The following is a 25,064-nucleotide window of genomic DNA, read 5'->3' as shown; positions in this document are numbered from 1 at the left end:
CTGAAATGTTTATGCTCTTACTGCAGTCTTTTGCTAAATATTTTATTTAAAAGATTACTTCCTGGAACAATTTCTACTAAAAAAAGCCTGGTAACATGTAAACTTTATAAAAGTATATGTAACATTTATGGCTAAACAGAATCTATGAAATAATTCTGTCACTGGTTTAGCAATAAGGGTGAAATTCTTCTGGCTTGAGTTTTGTAATCTCAGTATTTTCACATGACAGGACTTTTTACAACAATCAGCTGATTGCTCTTCATGACCATATACTTAGTTCTCTACGGAGAAATCAAAACATCTGTGAATTTCATGCTGAATTTGCCATCAACCAATTGGATTCTGGAAAACATAAAACTGAATTGATTTCTATGATAAGAAGCTTCTCTGAATACCAAGTTAAAGCCTGTGGGGATCTGTCCCTGAACGTGTTGAAATAAACTAACAATAAATCAAAAGCCATGCAAAGCAAAACTGGAAAATTTTATTAAGCTTTAAAAAAAAATGTATTGGTGTCAACAGTCATGGAGAGGATGACTGAAGAGGGACATTTTAATTAAACAGGTCTGAATAGGCCAAACCTCTTGAAAGCCTGGGAGTTTGAAATGTGGTTTACAGCATTCGCATCTTTTTGAGATTTCAATGCAAAATTGCCTTCCAGCAAAAAGATCCTCACGCTGAGCAATTGTCACCCTAGGAAAACAGTGGAATGTAGTGAAGTCACATCTCCTTCTCTTATCAAAGTTCATGAATCAGGTGCCTCAACATAGCACCCAGAGTACAACTATGAAAATATGGAATGACCTCTGATTTTGGTCTCTATCTGTTTAAATTATGTTTGCCAGTTTTAGATAGGCTTTGATGTAGCATCTACTTTTTTCACATGTACAGTTTTCTTTGATGGAATCTCTCCCCAGCCATTAAAACTTACATATTTTGACTTATTTCTTAATCACCCGTAGTTAATTTTAATCACCCTTAGAAATGACACATGACATTAACTTGACCACTCCCATCACTGTGTACTATCAGCAGGACAATAAAACAGAATTACAGAATCACAGAATAGTTTGGGCTGGAAGGCACCTTTAAAGGTTATCCGGTCCAACCTCCCTGCAATAAGCAGGGCATCTTCAACTAGACCAGGTTGTTCAGAGCCCTTGAATATTTCCAGACATGGGCCATCCACAACTTCTCTGACCAACATGTTCCAGTGTTTTACCACTCCCACTGTAAAAAAAATTTCCTTATATCTAATCTAAACCAACTCTCCTTTAGTTTTAAACCATTGTTTTCGTTCTATTGCAACATATCCTACTAAAAGGTTTGTTGTCATCTTTTTTACAGGTCCCCTTTAGGTACCAGAAAGTTGCTCTGAGGTCTCCCTGGAGCCTTCTCTTCTCCATGCTGAACAGTCCCAAATCTCTCACCCTGTCTTCACAGGAGAAGTGCTCCAGCCCTCTGATTGCCTTTGTGGCCTCCTCTGGACTCATTCCAACAGGTGCATGGACTCAGGACTCCAGGTGGGTTCCATGATGATGAGATAACTGCTTGCTTTCCAGCCTGAAGTTGCTGTCCCTCTGGTGGAGGCATTTCCAGCCCCAGCATCATTTCCCAGTCTAATATTTTCACACGAGCCCACTGCTGTGTATCAGTTCAAAGTGATTTCTGGTGGTGTGAACTGGTACACGGGCTCCTTTTTCTCATGCTCTTTAAAGGAGTTTCCATGTAGCTTCCACAGAGATGTGACATTGCTGCAGGAAAAGGGTTAAGGGGTTGGAATCTTGTTAAAGTAGGACTGCACAAGCTTCTCCACAACTAAACATGCTCGTTTGCTTTTTAGATGAAGGGTAGAAACTTGACTAACTATATCATTAAGCAAGCAAAGCAAACCCCATTTTTACCTGAAAGCTTGGTTCTTGCTTTTTGATTTTTGTGTGGGTTTTTCCTGCTCTTTTTTTTTTTTTTTTTGGTTCTGAAATGAAGTACATTTGAAAACTTGCTTGTGCTCTTTGTTTCTCAACTCTCAACTACAGTGTTGGCTTTACAGGCAAATGATGATACCACTTCTTACAAAGTAGTGCAGGAGCTGATGGTGGTGAAAGAAATGGAAGTAGAAGCTAGAAGGGACAATAAAAGACGTTGTGAGGTCAAGCTTGAATAATCTTCCTGCTGCCTCCTCAGAAATCCCACGTGCCTTAGCAGATGAGCAGGGAGACCTTTCCATGTTAACCACAAGTCAAGAGCAATCTGAGCACACTGTGTAGGCTTTCTGTATAGAGTATAAGGATGAGGGACTTGTGACCTAACACCAGCCAGCCATGAGACATGAAGAATGAATCTTCATTTGAGTTAGAACCTGTATGAGCTGGGGAAGAAGGATCTTAATTTTAAAGGTTGTAGCTGTCAACAACAGAAAGATTAATTGATTGATTTTTTAATTTTAATTTTTGAAAGAATTTTTTTTATTTAAGGAAGTGAGTGTTGTATCTTAAAAAACATATACATAAACTTGAAAGTATTAAGTGAAGCTGTTTATAATTTTCATATGTATATTTTTGGATCATATATATTTTTGGATCATGTATATTTTTTTTAATGGAAATTTTTGGATCACCATTAGGATTTTTTACCAGTGTTTCTCCTGCATTCTTGTCATGGTTTATTCCCCCCCAACAAACAAGTCCCACTCAGTCACACATTTACTTCCACACCAGTGGGATCAGAGAGATAATTGGAAGGGCAGAAACAGGAAAGCTTTTGCATTGACATACAGACAGGAAAAGCAAAAGCTGTGGACACAGACAATGCAAAGCAAGGAATTAATTCACTGCTTCCCATGGGCAGGCAGGTGTTCAGACATCTCCAGGAGAGCAGGGCCCCACCACAAATAAGCGGTACTTGGAAGACAAAAGTCCTCACTACAAACATCCCTCCTTCTTCCTTCTTCCCCTCAGCTTTATATACTGAGCATGATGCCATGTGGTCTGGAATATCCCTTTGGTCACCTGGGGTCACCTGCCTTGGCTGTGTCTTCTCCCAGCCTCCTATGAACTCCCAAATCCCTTGCCAGCATAGCAGTGCAAAAAGCAGAAAGGCTTTGGCTCTGTGCAAGCCTTGCTCAGCAATAACCAAAACATCTCTGTATTACCAGCCCTATGTTCAGCACAAATCCAGAACATACTCCCATGTTGGCCAGAGTGAAGAAAATTACCTGTACCCCAGCCAACATCAGCACAACTCTGTACCAATTTGCCCTGAAATTGGTATGCAGTCTAGGGCAATTTCCTAAAGGGAGAGGGAACATGCTCCTACAGGATGGAATATATTAGAGCTTCCTGATACACAGATAAAGTGTTTACCTATTTACTATTTGGTCAATCCTTAGCCCTTCATTTAAATTTTACCTCTTTCTCATTCAGTAGATGAGTTTTGGGAGAGAGATATGACACAAGAAGCATTCAGCTGGATTGCTACTATACTGTCCGAAAGTACCTTTATATATATTGATTTATACCCCACATAACATGCATATATGAATACATATATGTACATGTATATGCATCTGTACATACATCAGCCACCTCCATATTTTTTATGAAAGATCAAAGCATATGTTTGGTTAAAAGAAATGAAAATCCTAAAACATAGTAACATCAGGAACTACAGGGAGTCTTGTTGCATGAAAAAGGAGAAGCATCATGTGCAGCGTTTTAGCCAGTTGCCTTTGCAAAGGCACATGCCCAGCTCAGGTGCGTAATGAATATGTCAGAAATCTGATTTTTGCATTTATTTTGGAGATAGTTGCATGTGCAGTCACTTCAATGTTCAGCTTTCTGCTTTGACTCTACAAATGAGATGACAGAGATTTCACTCCTTGTGCTGTCTAGACATCTTCTGAAATTTGGTCTTAAATTTGGTATATATCTTTCATGAATTAAGGGTCTTTGACAACCCATTGACTTCTGTATTTATTTTCAATAGAGTGATTGTCTCTTCTCTTGTTTGGCTACACACACACACACACACACACACACACACACACAGAGGCTCCCCCTTTCCCCCACCCTCTGTTCAACTAAATGTATTCTAGACACTCTGTAGAAGTAAAATATAAATTAGTATTATTCAGATTGACAGGTTATTTTACACAATATTGTCCTATAATTCAAGCTGTGCAGATGCTACCTAGAATGTCAGAATAGCCTCTGCAATCAAAAACTTGATGATTCATGATCTCTGTGTCTTTTAGAGACACTTTGTAACACAGGGCCAGACTGGGAGTTTAAGTTTAGAAGGAGCATTGTTAATCTCAGGATAATTCTTTATTTATATCCTTTCTTTTATGGAGGTTTTCTACTAGGGTGATTAAAGCATCAAAACCTGCTCTGAGGCCACCTCTATTTCAGGGCTCTAAAGGAACTCAGCACTGAATGAAAATCATTCCAGGAACAATTAGAGAGAAGGTCCGCATAAATTCTTCCTGTATCCAGGGCATTAGCATCACCCAAGTGTCTCTTGCTTACAGTACGTTGTGACAAAGTAAAAGCTATTTCAGCTGTTATTCTGTGATGGCTGTTATTTATGGAACATAAAAGGATACTGAAATACAAAAGGGTTTGAAAAGACCAGGGTAAGATCAGATAAAAAAAAAATGAGAAAGAAACAGGCATCTTGGGATGGTAACAACCCTGCCATGTACTGACAGGGAGGTTGTATATTTTTAGAATATACTGAAAGGAATGGTGCTTTTACTTAGGTTTTTATGGTTTACCATGAGATGCAATTTTCTGGCCTTATATGCAGTTGTAACAAAAGTCAGAGAGATTTTATGATAGCTGCCAGAGTTCATAAATGATGGCATACACTAAAATATTTATAGAACTGTAAAATCTTGATTTCTCTCTGGTTTAGCAGATGGGGTCCTAAAACTGGTTCCCAGATTGTCACATTTCTTTACCCTTTGATGACAATGAAGCCTGTTATCACTTTTTTCCCCCCTCTGGAAAGCAAGTTCACTAGTGTAATCAAGTTCATACTTCCATCCAATTATACACACCAGGATCTCATGAATTAAGATGTGTCAGCCATATAAGATTTGTAATCATTCAAGGCAAAGGGCCTATTGTTAAACACCAGGATGTGAGGAGCCTTGCCATGTCTCTGACCAATGACCATTGACTCATGTCAGTATAATTGCTGGTGAAAATCTGCTTCCTGGCAATTAGGCTGCATCCACACAACACAGAGAAATGCTACTTACACAACAGAAGTGGTGAACTTAGGTGCCTGTTTGGCGCAAAGCAGCAATATAGCACAGCTATTTGCTTCTCTTCAGGATGTTTTTGTCCTCAGAGAAAATGTCTGTAGCACTGCCAAACTCAGCTGTACTTCAGAATGAATACTGATGGTTGGGGTAGCAGAAGCAGAATAAATAATGTCTGTAGCCGAACTTTTCCGTTGCTGATCAGGATTTACTCTGCATTAGAAGATTATTCACTAAAATTGAAGATGCTGAAAACATGAAGTAATGTCCCTTCTTTATTGTATTTTCATGCAATAGTTTCTACGCTTTTGCAGATAATCAGCAAATGAACATGCAGTACCTGCATATATACACATTTTGTTGCAATAGTTGTCTGAATATTTACAAGATAGAAAAGCAGAACTGGATCTGGGGTCCCATCTTTCTCGAAAAACTGGAAACATTTTCACTGCTGAACTTAGGGCATCAGGCAAAATATAAATTAGCAAAACAGGCGACCAAGAAGGGAGGATCAAAAGAAGTAAAAATGGTGTGATAAATATGTTTTTAAAGCCCAAGGCCATATCAATCCAGTGTCATTTCTCTGTATTTAAATAAATGCAAACATCTGAGCACCAAAATAATTACGAATCTAAATGCATTTCTGTTTTGGCATGCTATTAGTATTATCTACTGGCATTATGCCTATAGAAGAGGAAGAGATGACAACCAGGCTCCCATACCTGAATGCCATGGATGATTGTAGCATGTCTAAATACCAAAGTTCAGAGTCTGGTCTTCTAAAAGATCCCAGCAAAAAGCATAGCTTCATCAACAAAGCAAACCCATTTGAAATGGCTGAGAATGTGGACAAGGTGATAGGTGGGATATTCTGGGATTTTGAATGATTTGTTTGTTTTGTTTGGTTTTCTTTTGTTTTGTTTTTTAACACAAAAAGCTTTTTCTTTTAGCTTACAGATCCTAGCTTCCTAATTCCCCACCATTTGGGTTTTCTTTTCCTTTCTCTGTTTCCATCAGGAGAACAGAAGAACAAATAAATGATATATTAAAAGAAAGTAGGTTAAACACAGGAGTTAGAGAAATATCTCTTATTCAGATTCTGTAGGCAGAGCTTTAATGAAAACTACAGTGATTAGTATTTTCATTTTTGTAGGAAATGTTTGTTTCCTCAATAAAGTGATTCTTATTTCCAAAAATGCAGTATTTTTTCTCCCTCTCCTTTTCTCCTCCTCTCCTCCTCTCTTTTTATGTGTCTCCTGGCACCTTTTTGTCTGAGTATATCCCAAGATTTTTTAAAATAGGTAGAATAACAACAATGAATAGCGATGTCTCCTTTTATTTAATGGCATTTATGAGAATTATCTTATTGATTGAGCATTTATAAGGTTTGGTCTATTTGTGTGGCTATGAGAATTACTTTAACCAGATGGCCTTATTTAGACATTATTTTGACTTAACTTCTGCATGTTACCTCACTAGCTTGATTTGAAGTCAGACATTAAGTATGAAGCACAAGATATTGAGAAAAGAGCTGGAAATTCATTGACAGCTGCACAGTCAATGGAAAACTTTCTTTGATATGCTGGTCAGTTTGGTTTGGTGGGAAAACCTGAGGATCTTAATTTAATTTCCATTTTTCTATTGTGTTTTGGAGGTAGAAGTTGAATGTTAGATGAAAGGCACAATTAGATCTGTTGCACAGAATGTGTGCAGTTGTGTCTTTCCTACAAAGGAGATGTATGACCACATGAGAACCAAAAATGCCTAACCATTGGCTCTAAATTTGCTTGTCAGAGCTTTCAGACATCTGCCAAATGGCCCTGATGGTTTTGTTTTCTAGGTTTTATTTCTTATTAGAAAACAGAGTGTGAACTCTGGATTAGAGCTGTGGTGCTGTATGTATGGAATATCTCTTTATCCAGTGGTGGATAGGGGGACATTCTCAATATCAACAGTAGGCGAATTGCAGGAAAAGTAGGAAATGCATTTTTCTTTGAGAAAAGGTGAGTTGAGATTGCAGCTAATCAGCCAGGTTTATTTGATGTGGTAAGAGTGAAGACCCATACAACTAGTTTCCATTTCTTCAACTGTGCTTAATTAATTTTTAGGCATGGACTCTGAGGTCATGAACATGTGTATCTGGCATACCTTTTTTATCAATTATGTTCAATTTGGGCATATGAACCTGTGAACCCCAAGCTGAATAGAGTTTCTCTACCTTTAGCAGGCTCTCAAAAATAAAAACAACCCAATCAAAACCAAGCTCTTTTTTGTGTGCTTGGCTGCATCTCTAGTAAACAACAAGGTAGCTTCTGCAGAACTCTTCATTTTTTGCCCCCAAATGCATTCTTTCTGCATCCTAGCTGCTTGTCTGAAGTTGGTTGAAATGAATTTCTAGCCAAAACAAGCTGTTTGGTTTCTCTGATGAGAAAGCCAGCACAGCCAGATAATGACTTGTCCCATCCTGAAATGCATCCTATATAATTTGCTTAGATCATTTGATGGGAATTCAAGTAATTTATGTCAAGTAAAAAGAATATTCTTAGGTCTGAGATCTGTTGGAGAGTCTAAGGTTTAACTTGAAATACTACATGATCTTTTTATCATTCTGGATACCCTGATTGCTGTGCAATTTACTGTGTGGGATTGCTCAGTTGAGACATTAGAATAAAGGGTGCTACACATTTGAGCTACTCTGGCACTGTTGTAATCGTAAAAATAGATTGTGATTTTTGCCCTGCTTTGTTTGGCCTTTAGTGATTTTCTTCACAGTAAGACTGATTGATCATTAAGTATATATATATATATATATATAGTATATATATATATATACACTATAAATATACAATATACTGTATAAAATATATTGTATATAAATATACAATAGTTGATATATTATATAAATTATATAATAATTGTATATAATAATACTGTATAATGTAGAAAATGAAGTATATAAGAATAAAATAGCGCATAATATACACTATTCTGTGTATATATTTGTGGAAAATTTGTTACCAAGCATAATACTTGCTATCAAAGCTTTTATTTAACATAGTTTTGGTCAAAATCTTATGATTTTTGTATAATTTTAAATTTTGATCTGAACATTACTACCTTCAGCCATGCACACACTCAAAAATTATGAAGTTTCTAGATCTTTCACAATAACAGAACTATATACATGGAAAAAATAATGGAACCTAAGAAAATCTGCAAAAATATCTGTCATACATGTATAGGTTAAACCAGAAAAAATACTTTTAAGGTATTCAGACTAATGCTGTGGTACTGATTGGGAATTCAATCTGCTAAGTCACAGGTGGTACATATAGCTATATTTTTCGAACTTAGGTTGAGATGCCTCAGAAGAAAATTTTGTATCACATGAATTTTTATTCATTTCTGCTAGTGCTTTGAGATGTGAATTCAGCCACTGCAGCACAGTGTGACAAGTTTTTCAGCTTCAGCAGTACAACTGGAACAGACAATATGATGAAATGTACTAGACTGTGTGTGTTTGGGTGGTTGTGTGTTCAAAAAGTACAGGTGCAGAACACGGGGAATTTTGAGAGAAAAGTAGTATTAAGAAATGTCATTGTATATCTTAATAGGAATTGTTAGGATTATGTAACTGTCAAGCAAGAAAAGCACTCTGTCAGTCTCCCAAAAAATCCTGAAACATTAGTAAAATTGCTTTACATAGTTTATTGTGGTCCACACAGTATGGAAAATTATACAAAGTGCTCTGGCTGGAAGCTAATGAGAAAATAGAATTGACTAGAGGGCATTTCATCCCATTGGTGTAGCTTTAGGGTTGATGCTAGAGCTACTGTGTGCTAGATTTTCCATGTTCTTTTCATAATACATTTGTAGGTGGTGAGATACTAAACATGATAGTGAGCTTGTCTTTAGTAAAAATTTGAGAGGAAAAAACATACAAAACCCTGCAAAGTCGGTCATAGGCTTCACAGTTATGGTCAAAAAGTGACTTCTGTTTTGGTGGGTAAAACCTTGGTCCCAGTGAACATTTTAAGATTGATCTCAACTGAGATTGAATGCACAGGGAATGCATGCAGCCTGTGGCTTCAGAAGTATCCACAACCCCACATAGGAGGGGAAAAAAATTGCCCACATATGCTCACCATATAACTGATTAAAAAACATCTCTGGACACTTTTATTTTTAATATGACTAGAGGTGAAGTAATTACATTTCAACCAGCAATGAGGTGAAGCCCTCATGCTCAGTCTAACAGGAAAGAAGTTTCCTTGACAGAAGCATCTGATTATTCCAACCATTTTTATATAGTTCAGCAAATCTGTTCTTTTGCTGGAAGTACAGTCCTTTCTTTGCCAATATTTCCCATCCGTCCCTGGGAAGAGTGCATGACTGGTAAATCAACACAATTATTATTCTATTCCATAGAACACACAGTGATTTACATTTATATGCCAACATTTTCTTCCTTGTTGCCCCAGCAAGAGCTGGGAAATGATTTATAAGGATGCAGAAATGCTGGCACAGATGTTGCACAGCCTCAGCATGTTTGCAGTGCACAGCATGGCAGACTGTTCTGGAAGAGCTGATGCACAGGTAGGGCAGCAGGCAGCCTGTGTGCCAGCGGTGCCCTCCCAGCTACTGTGCGGGGCAAACCCTGGCCCTGCTGCTGGCAAACGCGTTTGGCATCCATCTTCCTAACAGGTCATTTCTGCATGCTGCACTTTGGGGAGGAGGATTGTTTGGTTCTTGTAATTAGATGCTTCTGTTGAATTTCTAATGGACCTGTGGGCCACAAAAACCTTTCTGTTTTGGAACAGTTGGCAGCTCCATTTCACGTGTTTGCTTTTTTTTCCTTCTCTTCTCTGCCCACCACCCCCATAGAGAAGGCTTGGAGGCTGAGAGGATACACAGAATAAAAATGTACTTTGCTATGGAAACTGTCTTCCTTCTTCTTCAGGAAGCTTGGTATGATTGATAAGTTTTGTTTTTGCTCGTAAGTATTATCAGAGCAAATGAAGACCATCAAATCATTAAAATCCACATTTCAAATGTTAGCATTCAGGAAAAATAAGACATTGGAAAGCCAGATTGTGAACACTGTATTTCCTCTAAAAAAGTCAACTTAAGTAGCTTAAAGACATTTCATATTTCATGATGCAATGAAGTGTGGGAGTCCACCTAGTCTAACCACTGCAGTACTGATCCAAATACCTCCTTTTTCTAAGCACTGGTATTCATAAGCCTTGAAGTTCTGAGGCTGAGAAGGGCTAGGAGCTGGGGACAAATATGAATCCTGGTAGTTTTCTACACTGCTCAGCTTGGGGCCACCTGCAAATCTACTGAGGGGGCACTTGATCTCTTCATCTACATCATTAATGAAGATATGAAATAACACGGGTCCAGTATGGACCCCGAGAAACACCATTGTCATAGAAGTCCTTTGGGACTCTAAGCCATTGACGTCTTCCCTCTGGACATGACCATCCAGCCACTTTCTTCATCTAACAGTCCACTCATCAAACTCATATCTCTCCAGTTCAGAGGGAAGGATGTCATGGGGAGCCATGTCACAGGCTTTAGAGAAGTCCACATAAATGATATCTGTAGCCCTTCCCTTTTCTTCTGATGTAGTCACCCCACAACAGAAGGTCAAAAGGTTGATAAGACCCCTGGTGAAGCCATGCTGGCTGTCCTGAATCACTTCCCTGTCCTCCAGGTGCCTTAACATAGCTTCTTAGGAGGATTTGTTCCATGATCTTCCCAGGCACAGAGGTGAGGCTGACAGGTCAGCAGTTCCCAGTGTCTTCCTTTCTACCCTTTTTGAAAATGGGTACAATGCTTTGCCTTTTCCAGTCATCTGGGACTTCACTTGAAAATACTAGAATGGTCTGCCCAGGGAGGTAGTGGAGTCACCATCCCTGGATGTGTTTAAAAAAAGATTGGACATGGCACTTGGTGCCATGGTTTAGTTGAAGTGTTAGGGCAGGGGTTGGACTCGATGATCTTGAAGGTCTCTTCCAACTTAGTAATTCTGTGATTCTGTGGTTCTGTGATTGCCATGACTTTTTCAATAACTCTGTGATTCTGTGATTCTGTAATTGCTACAACTTTTCAAACATCATGGAGAGTGGCTTGGGAACTACGTCAGCCGGCTCCCTGGGATGCATCTCATCAGGTCCCATAGACTTATGTATATTAGGATGTGAGGTGGTCATGAACCTGATCTTCACTTGCAGTGGGAAGCACATTGCTCCTCCAGTCTCCATCCAGCTGTCTCTACATTTGAGAGGTGTGGAAAGAGAGGTTGACAGTAAAGACTGAGGAAGAAAGCTGATGAGTACCTCAGGCTTCTCCTCATCCATTGCTATGAGATTTTCAGCCCTGTTTATGAGGTGGGGTACACATTCTTTGACCTTCCTTTTCTGGTTAACATATCTGTAAAAGCCTTTCTTATTATTCTTTGCACCCCTTGCCAGGTTCAATTCCAGTTTTGCCTCGGTCTTCCTCACCCCATCTCTGCACAACTGTATTTCATCTCTACACTCTTCCCAGGTCACTTGTCCTAGCTTAAACCATCTATGCATTTACTTCTTTCCCTGTAATTTGACCAGCAGGTTCCCACTCAACCATGCTGGTCTCTTGCCTTCTTTGCCTGGTTTCTTGCCCCTGGGGATTGCCAGCTTTTGCAAGCTATGAAAGACTTCCTAAAAGATCTTCCAGCTCTGTTCTCTTCCTTGTCCCTAAAGGCAGTCTTGCAGGGGATTCAGCTGACTACCTTCCAGAAGAGCTGCAAATCTTCTATTCTAAAGTTCAGGGGTCTAACTTTACTCTTTACCTGACACATATTCCTCAGGAGTGCAAATTCCACAGTGCATGATGTGTTGGTGACCAAAATATTTGGGTAACACTCTCAGGCACATAATGTGATTCTTGTGGGGGTCCTGTGCAGGGTCAGGACCTGAACTTCAATGATTCCTCTGAGTCCTTTCAGCATATCCTGTGATTCTCATCTCTGATTCTATTAACATCTAGCTCTATCTCCCCTGCCATGGTCAGGGATACCTTCCACCAAACCAGGTTGCACAAACCCAGCAGACCATCCAGCCTGGCCTTCAACACTTCCAAGAATAGGGCATCCACAACTTCTCTTGTGGGCAACCTCTTCCAGGGTCTAACTACTGAGATTATTGCTACTAAGTTGTTATGGAAAAAAAAAAAATAAGGAGCATATAAATAAAGGCAAAATGTTACATTCCTCTCATCAGGAGAACAAATAGATACATAAAACTGAAGCACAAAAGCAAAGTAATTTTTGAGGAACACTGGTATAAACTTGAGGAGATTAGTCTTCTATGAGTTCCAAAAAACAAGGGCCTAGATTTTGGGGGCATTATTGCTAGAGATGCTGCTGCTTTAATGCAATGCATCCATTTTAGGTTTGGTAGAGTAGGCTACAAGACTTAAGAATTCAGGGTTTAAGGAATTTGGTAGAGGAGCAGTGATGATGATGATGACAAAAACCAAGGGAGAGAATTATACCTTAGGCATAAGGAAATTATGCTCTATCCTGCCCAGAGACAAACTCCTGCAATGGCTTTGTGGTTATAACTTAGGGATGAACTTTACCCCACATGAGGATGAAATTGGATAATGCAACAAGGATGGGCTCATATTTGGGGCAAACGCCCTTCCCTCTCGACTGTGTACAATCCCACCACAGGTGGTTCATTGTATGCACTTATATTAGGAGTAATATCTTTTTTCTGATGGCTGGGTATAGTGAGCAAAACAGGCTTTAGTGACTCCCCATAGTAGTAAATAACCTCCTGTGGGTCCTCTAAAATACCCCAACTCCTTCATTCAGCACTGAGAGAGATCTCCAAACACTTAGTTCATAAACAACCCAAGCATTTTAACGCACTTTCCTCCTTCTCCCAGGGGATGTTCTTGGCTTGTGTTCTCTCCCTTTATTACAGCTTTAGTCCTACGATGTGAACTGGGACTTGTTTACATTTTTATTTTTAAAGGGTTTTTTGTGAACGTGTATGTGTAAATGCATGCACTAAAGATCTAAATTGACAGATGCCTTTTTGTAGGACTGAAATGACATATCTAAGTTTTACTGCTCTCTTCCCTGTATTTGCATTTTTAATTACTTGCATCATATTTTATTAGTGTGTTAACTGATGAAGAATTCCAACTAATTATTTTCACCTGGAATTATATGTAGGTATATGAAAAATTATTCTCGGCCATTGTGGAGACCAGCTGTGTGTTAAGAATATCTGGTCCCCATCTGAAAGATTAAAGAAAGAAAAGAAATCAAGAGCAAACAGCTGACTGTAAAAGCTAGTCCCTTTTCTTCTCAAGCCCTAAAGATATTATTATTGGCAGATATCCTTTATTACTCACCCTATATACTACACATTAACTCGGAAGTTTGTTCTAACTGAACATCATTCAGTCAGATGACTTTTTCTTCAATCATTTCAGCCCTAATTTGTAGTAAAGATAATGTTGTTCTACCCATATGCAAAGACTGGTTTATTTCCATTCCAGCATTGCTCACAGAGGCATAACTTCCCTCTGACCAGTTTCTATTTTTTTCCACACTAATTTTCTTTTTCTAGGTGGAATTAGGAGAGGGGGGAAAATGATTAGGAATGTAGGCATTTTTTTAAAGAACTGCCTGTAAAGGAAAAGGAAAGAAGAAAAGAGAATATGAAATATGGCCTGAGCCTGCAACACAGCTGAACATACACTCACACACGTGCACATGCCCACTCTCTCTCTGTGGATATTTCTGGTTTGATTCTTTGTCTGTACTGACAACAGATGGTGTTTTAATAAAGTCCAGTAGGAATATTACTGTGAGTAAACAATCCAACACATGCCAATTTCATAATTGCTGGGTACTGATACAGCCTCTTACCTGATGAATCCAAATTGGGAGGAAACCAACTGTGCACACACCTACTGGCAGCAGCCAAATCCACAGCTGTGGTATGCTCCAGCATTGAGCTTCACCACGGAAGGTAAATTGCAGCTCCAATCATCTTTCTTGGCACCGGGCTTGGGGAACAGCTGCCATCTGGCTTGTCATCAAAGTATGGTCACCGAGTTTCTGGGAGATGAAATAGCTTGCTTTTTTTTACCTTGACATGCACAAAGATTGCAATCTTCATCTTTACAGGTATCTCTTAAAATAACATTCTTGGCTTCCTAAGTCAAAGATTTACCAAGTGGGATTTTCTTCTTTAAGTGATTCCCACGCCTATAGGGACTTGAAGTCTAAACCTGTTATATGCTAATTAAAGATTCACACCCACATGACTTGTCAAAGAGATAAATCTTACTCATTTGTTTTCATCATTAACAGGGAAAAAAAATGTTAGTAATACCATGCCCTACATTAGCAGGTTTATGTGGAAACGTTTGTTTTTAATAGAAGTGGAGATGCAGTTAGAAACATTATTCCCACCACTGTTGATATAACCCAGTATGGAAATTGCAACTTGGCAGAAAAGAAGGAGGTGAAAGGCAAAAGAGGGAATTCAAATATTCAGGACCAGCATTCCAGCTTGAAGTAACTGTGCAGACAGCCCTCAGCAAGCGACTGCTTATTAAGTATATTACATGAACATTATTTATATATTCAGTCCTTTAAAGATACTCTTCAAGTAATGGCAGATTAGATCACAGAAGAAGGAAGTGAGTCTTCTTATCTGTGGCAGTATTTAAGTGCTTCATTTCTGTTAGTTTCTAGCAGGCTCCAACGCTGCACAGCTACACATCAGAATAAAGAAACTATATCCATCAGTAATTTTTAGTATTGAGAATTCAGTCATCAAATTCCATGCAAGAGACAAATGTTTTGAAATTTTATTTCAGCTTATATGGGTATACTGATTGAAATCCCAGATAAATCTTAAATAAATTAAAACAGCTATTTAAAATATCCAGTAAATGTAATTTCAGGTAATTATCTGACTTTATCAAATTGCTTCTTGTTGATGAGAGCTAAGCATGCTTTTTTACATTACTGCCTTGATATATTGTATCATTGTCTTTCAAGATATTTTTGCATCAGTGAATCTGTTTTCAGATGGATAATTAATATCACTGGAAAATTTTCAGCTGTGATACTATTCACAGCCATTTCAGGGATCGAGGTTTTTGTGCTGTGAAGATTACCAGGCTCTTAGCATGAGAGCGGAACCCCTTTGCTCTGGATTTAGAAATTCTATTGAATTCAGAACTTGCAATTATGGTTCAATTTTTCCTCAGTAAAGGTTTTGCGCAAGAATTTGAGTAAGAGAGGCAGAGAAGGCTGCTCCTCCTACTTAATGCCTGCTTTGGGGTTACAAGGTTCTGCTCCTGTCTGGGAGTTGGCAGTCACGGTTTCCTGCCTAACCACAGGAAGATCAGTGAACATGGATACACTAATAAGGAGTCATGCTGCTGCATCTGAGCTTTTTCTCACCAGGCAACAGAAGGTCTTCAGGGATACAACTTCTGTGGCACACAAGGTTTAAAAAGTGTGCATAGATGTTTTTCACCTACTGAAAGACATTTGTGCTGGATACCTTTATGATTAGTCCAGCTGTCAGTGCTGGGCTGGGTTAGTTTTGCATATGCTTCCTATTTCATGGTGTTCTCTCTACAGATGGGCTAAACAACACTTTTTGCCTTTTTAATTCCCTGACATTATATTTCTAAAAGAAAAAAAAAAAGAAAAGGCAGGTGAATAGGAGTGGATCCATGCTAGAGGAATAGCTATTTCATACATGCTAAATTAATGTACAAGGAAGCGTTTTGGCAAGAGCTACAGTGCTGTTCAGTACCTCCAGCAGAACTGAACAAAATCTCTATGGGAAAAAGGCTTGGTGAAGCTCCAAGACACATGTTCATTGTAGCTGCCTGATACAGCAGTCTGCCTGCACAGTGCTGCTGATGGACAGAAAATGAAGCTGTCGTATGGAAATGCTTAGCAACTTTCTTCTGGAAAAAAACTGTTCCCAAAAGATGTTTATGTAGAAGATGAAAAATTGTTCCCTGTGGGTTTCTCTAGCTTTGAGATTGGCAGACCTGGAGATGTTGGAAAGTGCTGACCTGACACAGTTTGGCCACACCCATGCCTGGGTGGCATTTCAACACCCAGTAGCATTCTGCTGGATTGGAATCTCAGCAGCCCATGAAATTTCAGGTTTTCTGTGGAAGGACAACACTGCAATGCATCCAAAAATATTGGGGGCTGTGAGATGTGGTGGTTTCAGCTGTGAAGCTAAATTGAATGCCTGTTACAGAACTACTCATCCTGTCCCTTTACTCTTTCTGTTCCTAAAAGTTGGGATCAGAAGAATTAGGAATTACATATCAGGCCATGTCACCTCCAGAAAATATTTCAGTCAGGGTTATATGTTGCAGTGCCCCATTTTTTGAAAGCCCTGAGACAGGGAGTGAACATGTGAAGGCAGTACATGCTATACAGTGACAAACACTGATTCACAAAAATTGTATTTTCTTTTAATTGAGAGCAGAGGTTGTGAAATCACTTTCTACTCCAGGACCTGGGGCTCTAAACATTGACTTATAGTAGAACAACTTAATTTGGCCATGAGCCAAAGCAGTAACAATGACAGAATCTGAAAATGGATGGGAGAAGCAGTCATAAATCTAGCACTTAAGTAAAGATTGATCCAGCATAGTGATGAGAGGTGTTTATGTCATCCATCAGCCAACCTGACCTGCAATCCATTCAATCCTGTACAAGAGCTGTTGTCCATGCCTTTTCAATATCTGATAGGTGTTTTAGGTTTATATAGAGGATGCAATATTCAAAGTAAGCTTTGCTGGGATATTCTGAAAGAACTGCTTGTTGTGTAGGTAGTTCTGTGTTCCTATCTCCTCCTACCTTCATGGAAATTTGTACCAGATTCCTAGAATCAGTAGTTGCTGGAAGAGGGTTAAAATTTTTAACATCAGAAAGTCAGCCTTAGGTTTCCATAAATCAATGCAATGCTGTCAAATCTGATGACCTTTTTTGTTGGAATGCCATTTACAAGTACAACTAAATTATTCTCCAAAGCTGAATTGATATCTAAAGTAGATATATATTCCTCTAAAAGAAATAAAAGATATATTGCCTTACCCTTCAATGCTCTAACCAACACTCAGGCTTCAGAAGGAATGGAGGGTGCCATTTTCACTGCTCTTTAGAACTCTCTGAAAAAAACTTTACAACCTGAGTAATTTTTTTTGGGGGGGATAAAAGTATCCTGTTTCTTTTGGTATAGGTGCATTTTCACAGAATCACAATATCATCAAGCCTCCAGCACATTTCTAGCCTACTCAACTCTTGCTGCACAGCTCCAGAAGTAATGTCATCAATATTTAACAAAAAAAAAAAAAATTGTCTCAAATGTCTTTATTTCTTGCTCAACTGTAATATTTAGAGCTTATTCCCAAGACACTTGCAGAGTTACACAGCCACAAACACTGAGATAAGCTTTGCTTTTCTGGGACTGGTCCCCATTCAGTCTCACCTCCTCCATGCATGTAAAGATAGTGTACATTTCTGTACAGTTAAACAGAAAAGTATTAAAAAAAAATAAATTCAATTTCCAGCCCAACAAAAGACATGCTTAGTTTTAAGTACATCAATATTGCTTAAAGGCAACTGGACTGTTTGGATGGACAAACTGAAATATGTGCTTAGAAGCAAAATCCTCCACAAAACCAGTAAACAACTTAATGACATGCAAGACCAGTCCTCTTTACAAACAAGAGAAAAAAAATCTCTAAACAAAACAAGACCAAAAAAACCCACAAAACAAAAAACAATCCCCCCAACAAAACAGACTTAGACCTAGACTTTTTTTTTTCCCAGCCAGCTCAACACCCAGCATGGAGGTGAGATTTTTTTCCAAATAGCTCAGCTCCCATTTATGCTCTTAAATACAGGCCAGATTTTTATAAATGCTTACAATCTAGTGTTTAGAGCTCTTTGGACATCTGGCCACTTATTTCTATGCCTGAGCTAAAGCCTTCTAGAAATCTGGTCCCAATTGTGTATGCTTGGCACTTTTGAAAATCTCACCCCATGGAAACTACTTTTATAATGGCATTTCTTTTCCCCAAAAGGAAAAGCCATGAGATGTAATTATTTTATGTACAATGTCCACACTTCAAGTACAATTGCTGTCACTTTTTCTTGTGCCTGTTAAAAGTCCCAGCCAAAATAATATTTTCTGCTGTTCCTCCAAGCTTTTGGGACCTATACGCACGCAGAAAGATTAAATAAAGTTTTATTCTATTATTACATGATATTCCTCCAAGATTTAAACCAAAGGAGGAGTCAGAAGCAGAAAGAGGCAAGGAAAACCTACACAAAATGAATGGATATCATAGCAAGACCTGAGTTTGTTATGCTGTGTGTAATGAAGAGTCAAGTGTCCTAGGAGTAATCATAGAAAGAAAAAAAATTATCTGAGATGGCCCTAAGACTAATCAAGCTATGGAATCTTCTTCTCCCTTACAAATGTATCTGGCCCTTTAATATTCATATTTGCCACTCAGAGTCTATGTTTATAATTGCTATCCTGCTCTGAGCAAAGACTGACGAAGATGCCATGACAGAAGCATCTTCACTGCTCTCTGCAGTACTGCCTGTCCCACTGGGGCTGCTGCTGTCTCTGCACAAGCAGAATCCAAGTGCCTAACTATTAGATATAACAGCACCATTTAACAGCCACTTGCACAAAGGGTGAATAAGCAGCATCTAAACAGCCTCATTTTTACAGAATCCACAGTGCAGATTCTAGCAGGGAGCTTGCTAGAAGGTTATAAGGTCTCATTTTCCATCTGAAGAGACACCTAATGAAAATTAAATAGGATCCTAATCCATCAACTGCTGTGTCTTTCTCTACCTCATTCCTTACCAATAATCATGGAAATATAAATACTGGAGGTGGAGAATGCCTATTAGATCATGCAAGTCATCTCCTTTCCAAGGCACAGCCATTCTGTCCAGTGACCCTCCTGGACAACTCCCAAAGCTTTTTCAGCCATCACAGATGGCAGTGATTTCATTGAACCCTGTCAGAGACCGTGTCTACAACAGAAATATTTCCTTCTCCTCTGGAGTCAGACAGATGATGCTCTGACAACATTCTTCATACAGGATTGCAATCTCCCCATCCAGTGGTGGAGTACTAGAGCACACAGCTGTGATGCCAGCTTCTACCAGTCCCAAATCCCAGAGGAGCAGTGCTGGCAGCCAACAGCTGGTTCCTGGAAATTCCTGCCTGCAAGCTTTGATCTCTCCAGCAGCTGTTGTAGAAATGCAGGTGGGACACAGTGCACCATGATTGCCCCTGGAATTGAGCTGGAACATGGCCACCACACCCATCTGTGCACATTATTGTGTAAGGATAAAATAGGTAGATGTCACCCTCTTAACCTCCTTTCCATCCACTCTCTCCATTTATGCCATAAATGAGAGAATTTTACCTGTACCTTGTAAATCCTGGATTTTAAACTGTAAGCCACTGTCCAGCATGAGGAACTCACCTTCTCCTGAATTTCAGGACTCACTTCTTTGAGGAAGTACTTAGCCAGGATCCAAAGTAGTAGTTTGGTAATTAAAATGCACCCTAGGGTGCATATATGCAACTAAATCAAAGGGAACGATTAAAAAACAAATAACAATTACATTGCCTAACTATTTAGTATAGGAGAGCCTATCCAGGAACCTCTGTTTATACCACAAAGCTTATTTATAGCCTTGAAGTGATGTTACCACATGCATGCAGGGTTGCCCTTATCGTAGTTGGACAGAGCAGGGCAGGGCTTTGTAGGGCTTTGCAGCCTTGTGATTCCTACAGCTGAACCTCAGATGTGATGGGCCTGGGGAGGTAGGAGTGCACCCAGCAGCACTGTCATTACCCCAGTGCACAGTCACTGTCAGTCAGAGACACGGTGTGAAGCCTGAGGGGGAAGGGGTGGGGTGCAGTCAAAAAGGAAAGTCTGCCTTTTAGAAAACAGCAGATGATTAGTGGGTTGGAGTTTTTGCACAGGACTGGGAAACCTGAGCCATGCACCCAGTTTGAAAGTGTTTGAACTTACTTCCCAGGAGGAATGATATTTCTGCCAGCTCATCTTCCCATCATGAGGAATAAGACAGTCATCTACATTCAAGAGACTGTTTTATACTTTTAAGTACCAGAAACCATACCTTGGCTTAAAGTAAGAGTTTTCAAAAACCTGCTTGACTCAATGCTGTGGGTTGGCAGCTTTGTATGGCAGTGGAGAGGGTGTTGTTCTTGTGTTCCATCAATCCCATTTGGTAGGAGTTCATTTTGATAACCCCTCTGCTACTCAGTGTTGGGACTGTTGAGACACACTTGCTCTGTCTTTTTTGTATGTAGACCTTGGCTTTGTGAATTCTGCTCACTGAAATGAATACATTCCAAGTCCCTTTTAAACTCCAGTTCTTAGATTTGCTCTCTGTCTCTCTCTCTCTGTGCTCTACCACCCAGCTCTTTTTCTGTTTTCTACCAAGATAACACATTTTGTATTAGCAAAAAAAAAAAAAATCCCAGTAATGCCTTCCTCAAAAGCAAGCTTTTTGGCTTATTTTTCCTTTTGATGTGCTTGGTCCACTTTTCTCAAAGCCAGTAATTTCCAATGTAAAATAAAAACAAAGAAGTTCCAGTGATGGAACATACAATACTTGGCAGACTCTTAAATGGAGTAGGAGAATAAATTGATTATTTAGCTGCATAAAATTTGATAGGTTTGGTTGAGCTGGGTTTATTTGCTAGTTTCTTTTTAAATAAGCTTTTCTATAATAGCAACATGACTGACGTGTTGCTAAGAAATTGTGCCAGAAGATCTATACCATCCTTCTTGGACATTTCCATGGTTTCATCCATATTCATATGTAACCCAAAGGGGCTTCCCTGTTCCTGCAACACTGCTGCATGCTATTTATTGGATTACTCCATAATGAGAATTAATGAACAGGGGGGCATTTCTACCGTAACCAGTATGTACAGAAACTAAGGTGGTTAGAATAAAAAGCTAATTAGCAATTTCTCTGTGATCAAGGTGACCCATGTAAAGTGATTTTGAAAAATTTTTGTGAAATTGGCTTGATCTTAAAATGAAATAGCTGTTTAGTGTCAGAGCAATTGTTTAAGATCACTATGGTGAAACTAGTGATAGTGCAGGGTTGGGATGGCCAACATTTCACTGAGTGAAGCACTTAGCCAAAATATTTAAAAAATTCTTGCTAGAACTCTCACCTGGAGCTGACTTGAGAAAGAGATAATTTGCTCCCATTGTCCATCCAGTTTCACTGAAAGCTATTACTGGCAGATGACGAGGACAGGACTGACTTGCTTTCTTTTATGGGCTTCACCAGTTCCTGCGGCTGTCTCACATGGAAGGACTGCTAATAAGAAGGTACAGAGATCTGAGGGTTGTCACTGCCAAAAGAGTAGAGAAAGCTCTATCTTTAAAAGTCATCATCTCTGCTAAGTGTGATGTCTTAATGAGTGATTACTGGGTTTATTTCCTTGGAAGTGTTCTGAAAACATTTTTAAGATCTGAGTAAACTTAATGGTGCTTTTTCAGAGACTAGTTTGCATTCTAAGAGGAGCTGCCACTAGGACAAGCTGCCTCAAGATGTTTTGTTGCTGAGGATGAGGGGCATAGGGTAGGATTGGTGTGAAAAAGCTGCTAGCAAAAGCAGTGGTTGTTGGCTCTGAACATGGAGGGACTGCAGGAGGAGACCTTCAAATTTGCATTGTGGCACCCATCAGGTGGATGGGTCTTCCAGAAACAGCATTTGTCCCAAACAGAGCAGCACTCCAAGAGGGAGCACTCCAGTCCTGCCCTCAGATAGACACTAGTCAGAGCTTTACAGAAGGACAGAAAGCTTAGGCAAAATTCACGACTGGATATCATTTGTTTGCCATTGCAAACAAATAGAAAACCAAAACACACCAAATATGCTACTTGTGCCTGCCTATGCAGCAAACACCTTATTGCATTTTCATTTACAAAATCATTTGGCTTCGTCAGCTGTGGGAAGCCTGGCTTCCTTCACTGCATTTCTTCTCAGAGAAACCAGCCCCTGAATACTGCAGTGACACAGTAGACATTCAGCAGGGCATTGGTCCCATCACATTAGGCTCCGTCACATCACATCAGTTGATGTGACTGACAGAACCTGACGTCTCGTGTCACAGCAGGGCACTTCACCCAGCACCGCGAGTTACAAAGACGCACTTTCTAGCAAAGTAAAATAAAGATGAATTGAAATGATGTTGGGTGGGGGAACATTCTCCAGGTCTTCCTGGTCAGTGCAATCTAAAAGCAAGTTGTAATCCAGTTTTTTATTGGCGCAAGATGGGTGAGATTTATGAGATACAGAGAGGCTCTAATTAGCTTCTTCAGAAAGGCTGATTTTATTGAAATGCAAAAAGGAGATTAAGAGGCAGTAGCTCCCTCAATAAATACCTTGTAAATATGTGTGTATTTAAGCTCAGCAGGCATTAAGCTAGCTATTATATGTTGTATGTGGTTATAACCCTGTACACAGGTAGACAACTGGATGAAATGTTTATGGGCACAAGGAAAATGGCTACAACACTGCATTGCATTTTACATTTTGAGGTGTCTGGACAGCTCACACTCCTGCATGTGAAAAAGCTTCTAATACCATATCCAGTTATACTGGCGGGTGAAATGGCTGCCTGGTCCCCAGACTGGGTAACTTTTTTAAGCTAGTGGTGTCTTGTTTTCCTGTTAATCTGCAAGATCCTCAGAACTGCCTTCAATTTCTATTTGTGTTAGAGACAGAAATACTTTCTTAATCTCACTGTTGGTCCATTTTTTAAAAAATTGTTTTTGTCTTCTGACCCTTTAAAAGAGTGAAGTTTCTTTTCTTCTTGTTCAGTGTGCATTGGAGGAAACGTGTACTAGCTCTACTGCACTGAAACACCCCTAATAGATCAAACCCTGAAAATCATTTTATATACATATATATATAAAATATATATAAATAGATATGTATTATATAGTGTATATGTATTACCTACTGATATTGCAATAATAAATATATTTTACAAGAATGCATACATACGTACATACCAGCAATTCATATACATTAGCACTTCATGTTCATCAGAGGTTTTGCAGTGTGATTATTTTTAGAGTCTCAGCACTGCAATAATTTTCTATGTGCAGATTGCATCCTGTATTCTGCCTAGTGACCCCTTACTCTCTTTTAGCCTACATTTACCTGTTTTCTGACACCCTTTCTCCGTGTTTCATGTTCATGCACCCTTTTCTCACAGTCCCTTCAGACCCATCCCGTCAACCCTCTTCAACCACTCTCAAAGTACTTTCCCCTTGGCACTCCAGAATGTCTCCTGCTTCCCCCATTCATTTATTGCTTACTACTGCAATCCCTGTCTGTGGAAATCAGGAGGGGGCCCCCTTCCCTGAGTCAAGCTGAATTTCCTCACTGCAAGCGATGGAATTGGCAACTATAATCACGAGGGTGGTCAGCCTACCTTTCCCTGGGAAAGCCTTCTAGAGAGGAGAGCCAGCTCCACTGAGATGGGCTTGACATGTGTCCTGCAGGAAATAACAGACAGTGGCTGCTCTTCAGGAAAGGGGGAAAACAACCTGAACTCTGAAATCGCATATTTGACCTCGGCCTTTCAAAACAACAGTCACACCAAGCCTATGTGAGAAAACTGGTAAAAGAAAGCTTCAGGAGTGTGAAAAGGCTTTTCCCCACACTTGTTTATGTGTATTTAGAGCAACTCAGCCTGTTGGCCTTGATACCTGGTGGATAGTTGAAATCACTACACATCATGTTTTTAATTTAATCAGAAACACTGCTGTGTGAGTTTTCCTCTTTTACTTTCTATTTTGATAGTATTTAGAGCTAAGTGTTACCCTTCCATCAGTAAATGCTAATTTCCACCACATTAACTGACTAAATATTAATATAGAAATAAACCCAAACTTGCCTAGAAGTGGCAGCTTTTAATTAAACACTCATTTATTCTGAGACTAAACTGTGAAGTTTGGTTTGGGATTTGCCACAGAAACACTGGGCTAAAATGTGAGTGAAATATACTGTGTCTGGAAAAAAATATTCAAGATACTCTGTCTATTACCATTAAACACTGAAACAGTTTTTCGTCTTATCTGAATACTTTTCTCTGGTTTTACTCTCCTGTGGCTGCTGAAGAAAAGATTTGTCTCTAATACTTTATTGATAGGAAAGTAAATGTGGTTTCTGCAGCCAGACTCACGCTGCTGTACTGAAACCTGCCAGGGAATATTCCTTAGGATTGGACATTTACCCTCTGTGTTACTGAATTGTTAGTCTGGGCTCTTCCATTGCTTTGGACATGCTAGCACCACCAGCCAATATCACCCTGAGCAATTCCTAGGGCATGTTTCAGGAGATTTGAAGGGGCACAGATAATTTCCAGTGCCCTGTCTGTGTGCAACTGTCCTGTTTTAGAAAGTATGAGCGCTTCATTCTTATTCCAGGTAATCCAGGATGTTTTGCACTAGCAGTGTCATCACCAGAGCAGTCCCCTGTCTGCCCAAATTGCCGGTGCTGTGCCCATGTCATACCTGAGCTGACTCCAAAGCTGTGTCCATAATTCAGCTGCTGCTGGCAGCAGTGGGAGCTGCCAGGTGCTCAGGGCTGCTGTCATCAGGCCAGGTATGCACGGCTGTATTTAAGAAGCTGAGATTTGTA

The sequence above is a fragment of the Zonotrichia albicollis genome, chromosome 1 (assembly GCF_047830755.1).
Source record: "Zonotrichia albicollis isolate bZonAlb1 chromosome 1, bZonAlb1.hap1, whole genome shotgun sequence".
In the NCBI taxonomy this organism is placed as follows: domain Eukaryota; kingdom Metazoa; phylum Chordata; class Aves; order Passeriformes; family Passerellidae; genus Zonotrichia; species Zonotrichia albicollis.
This window is presented reverse-complemented; position numbering follows the sequence as displayed.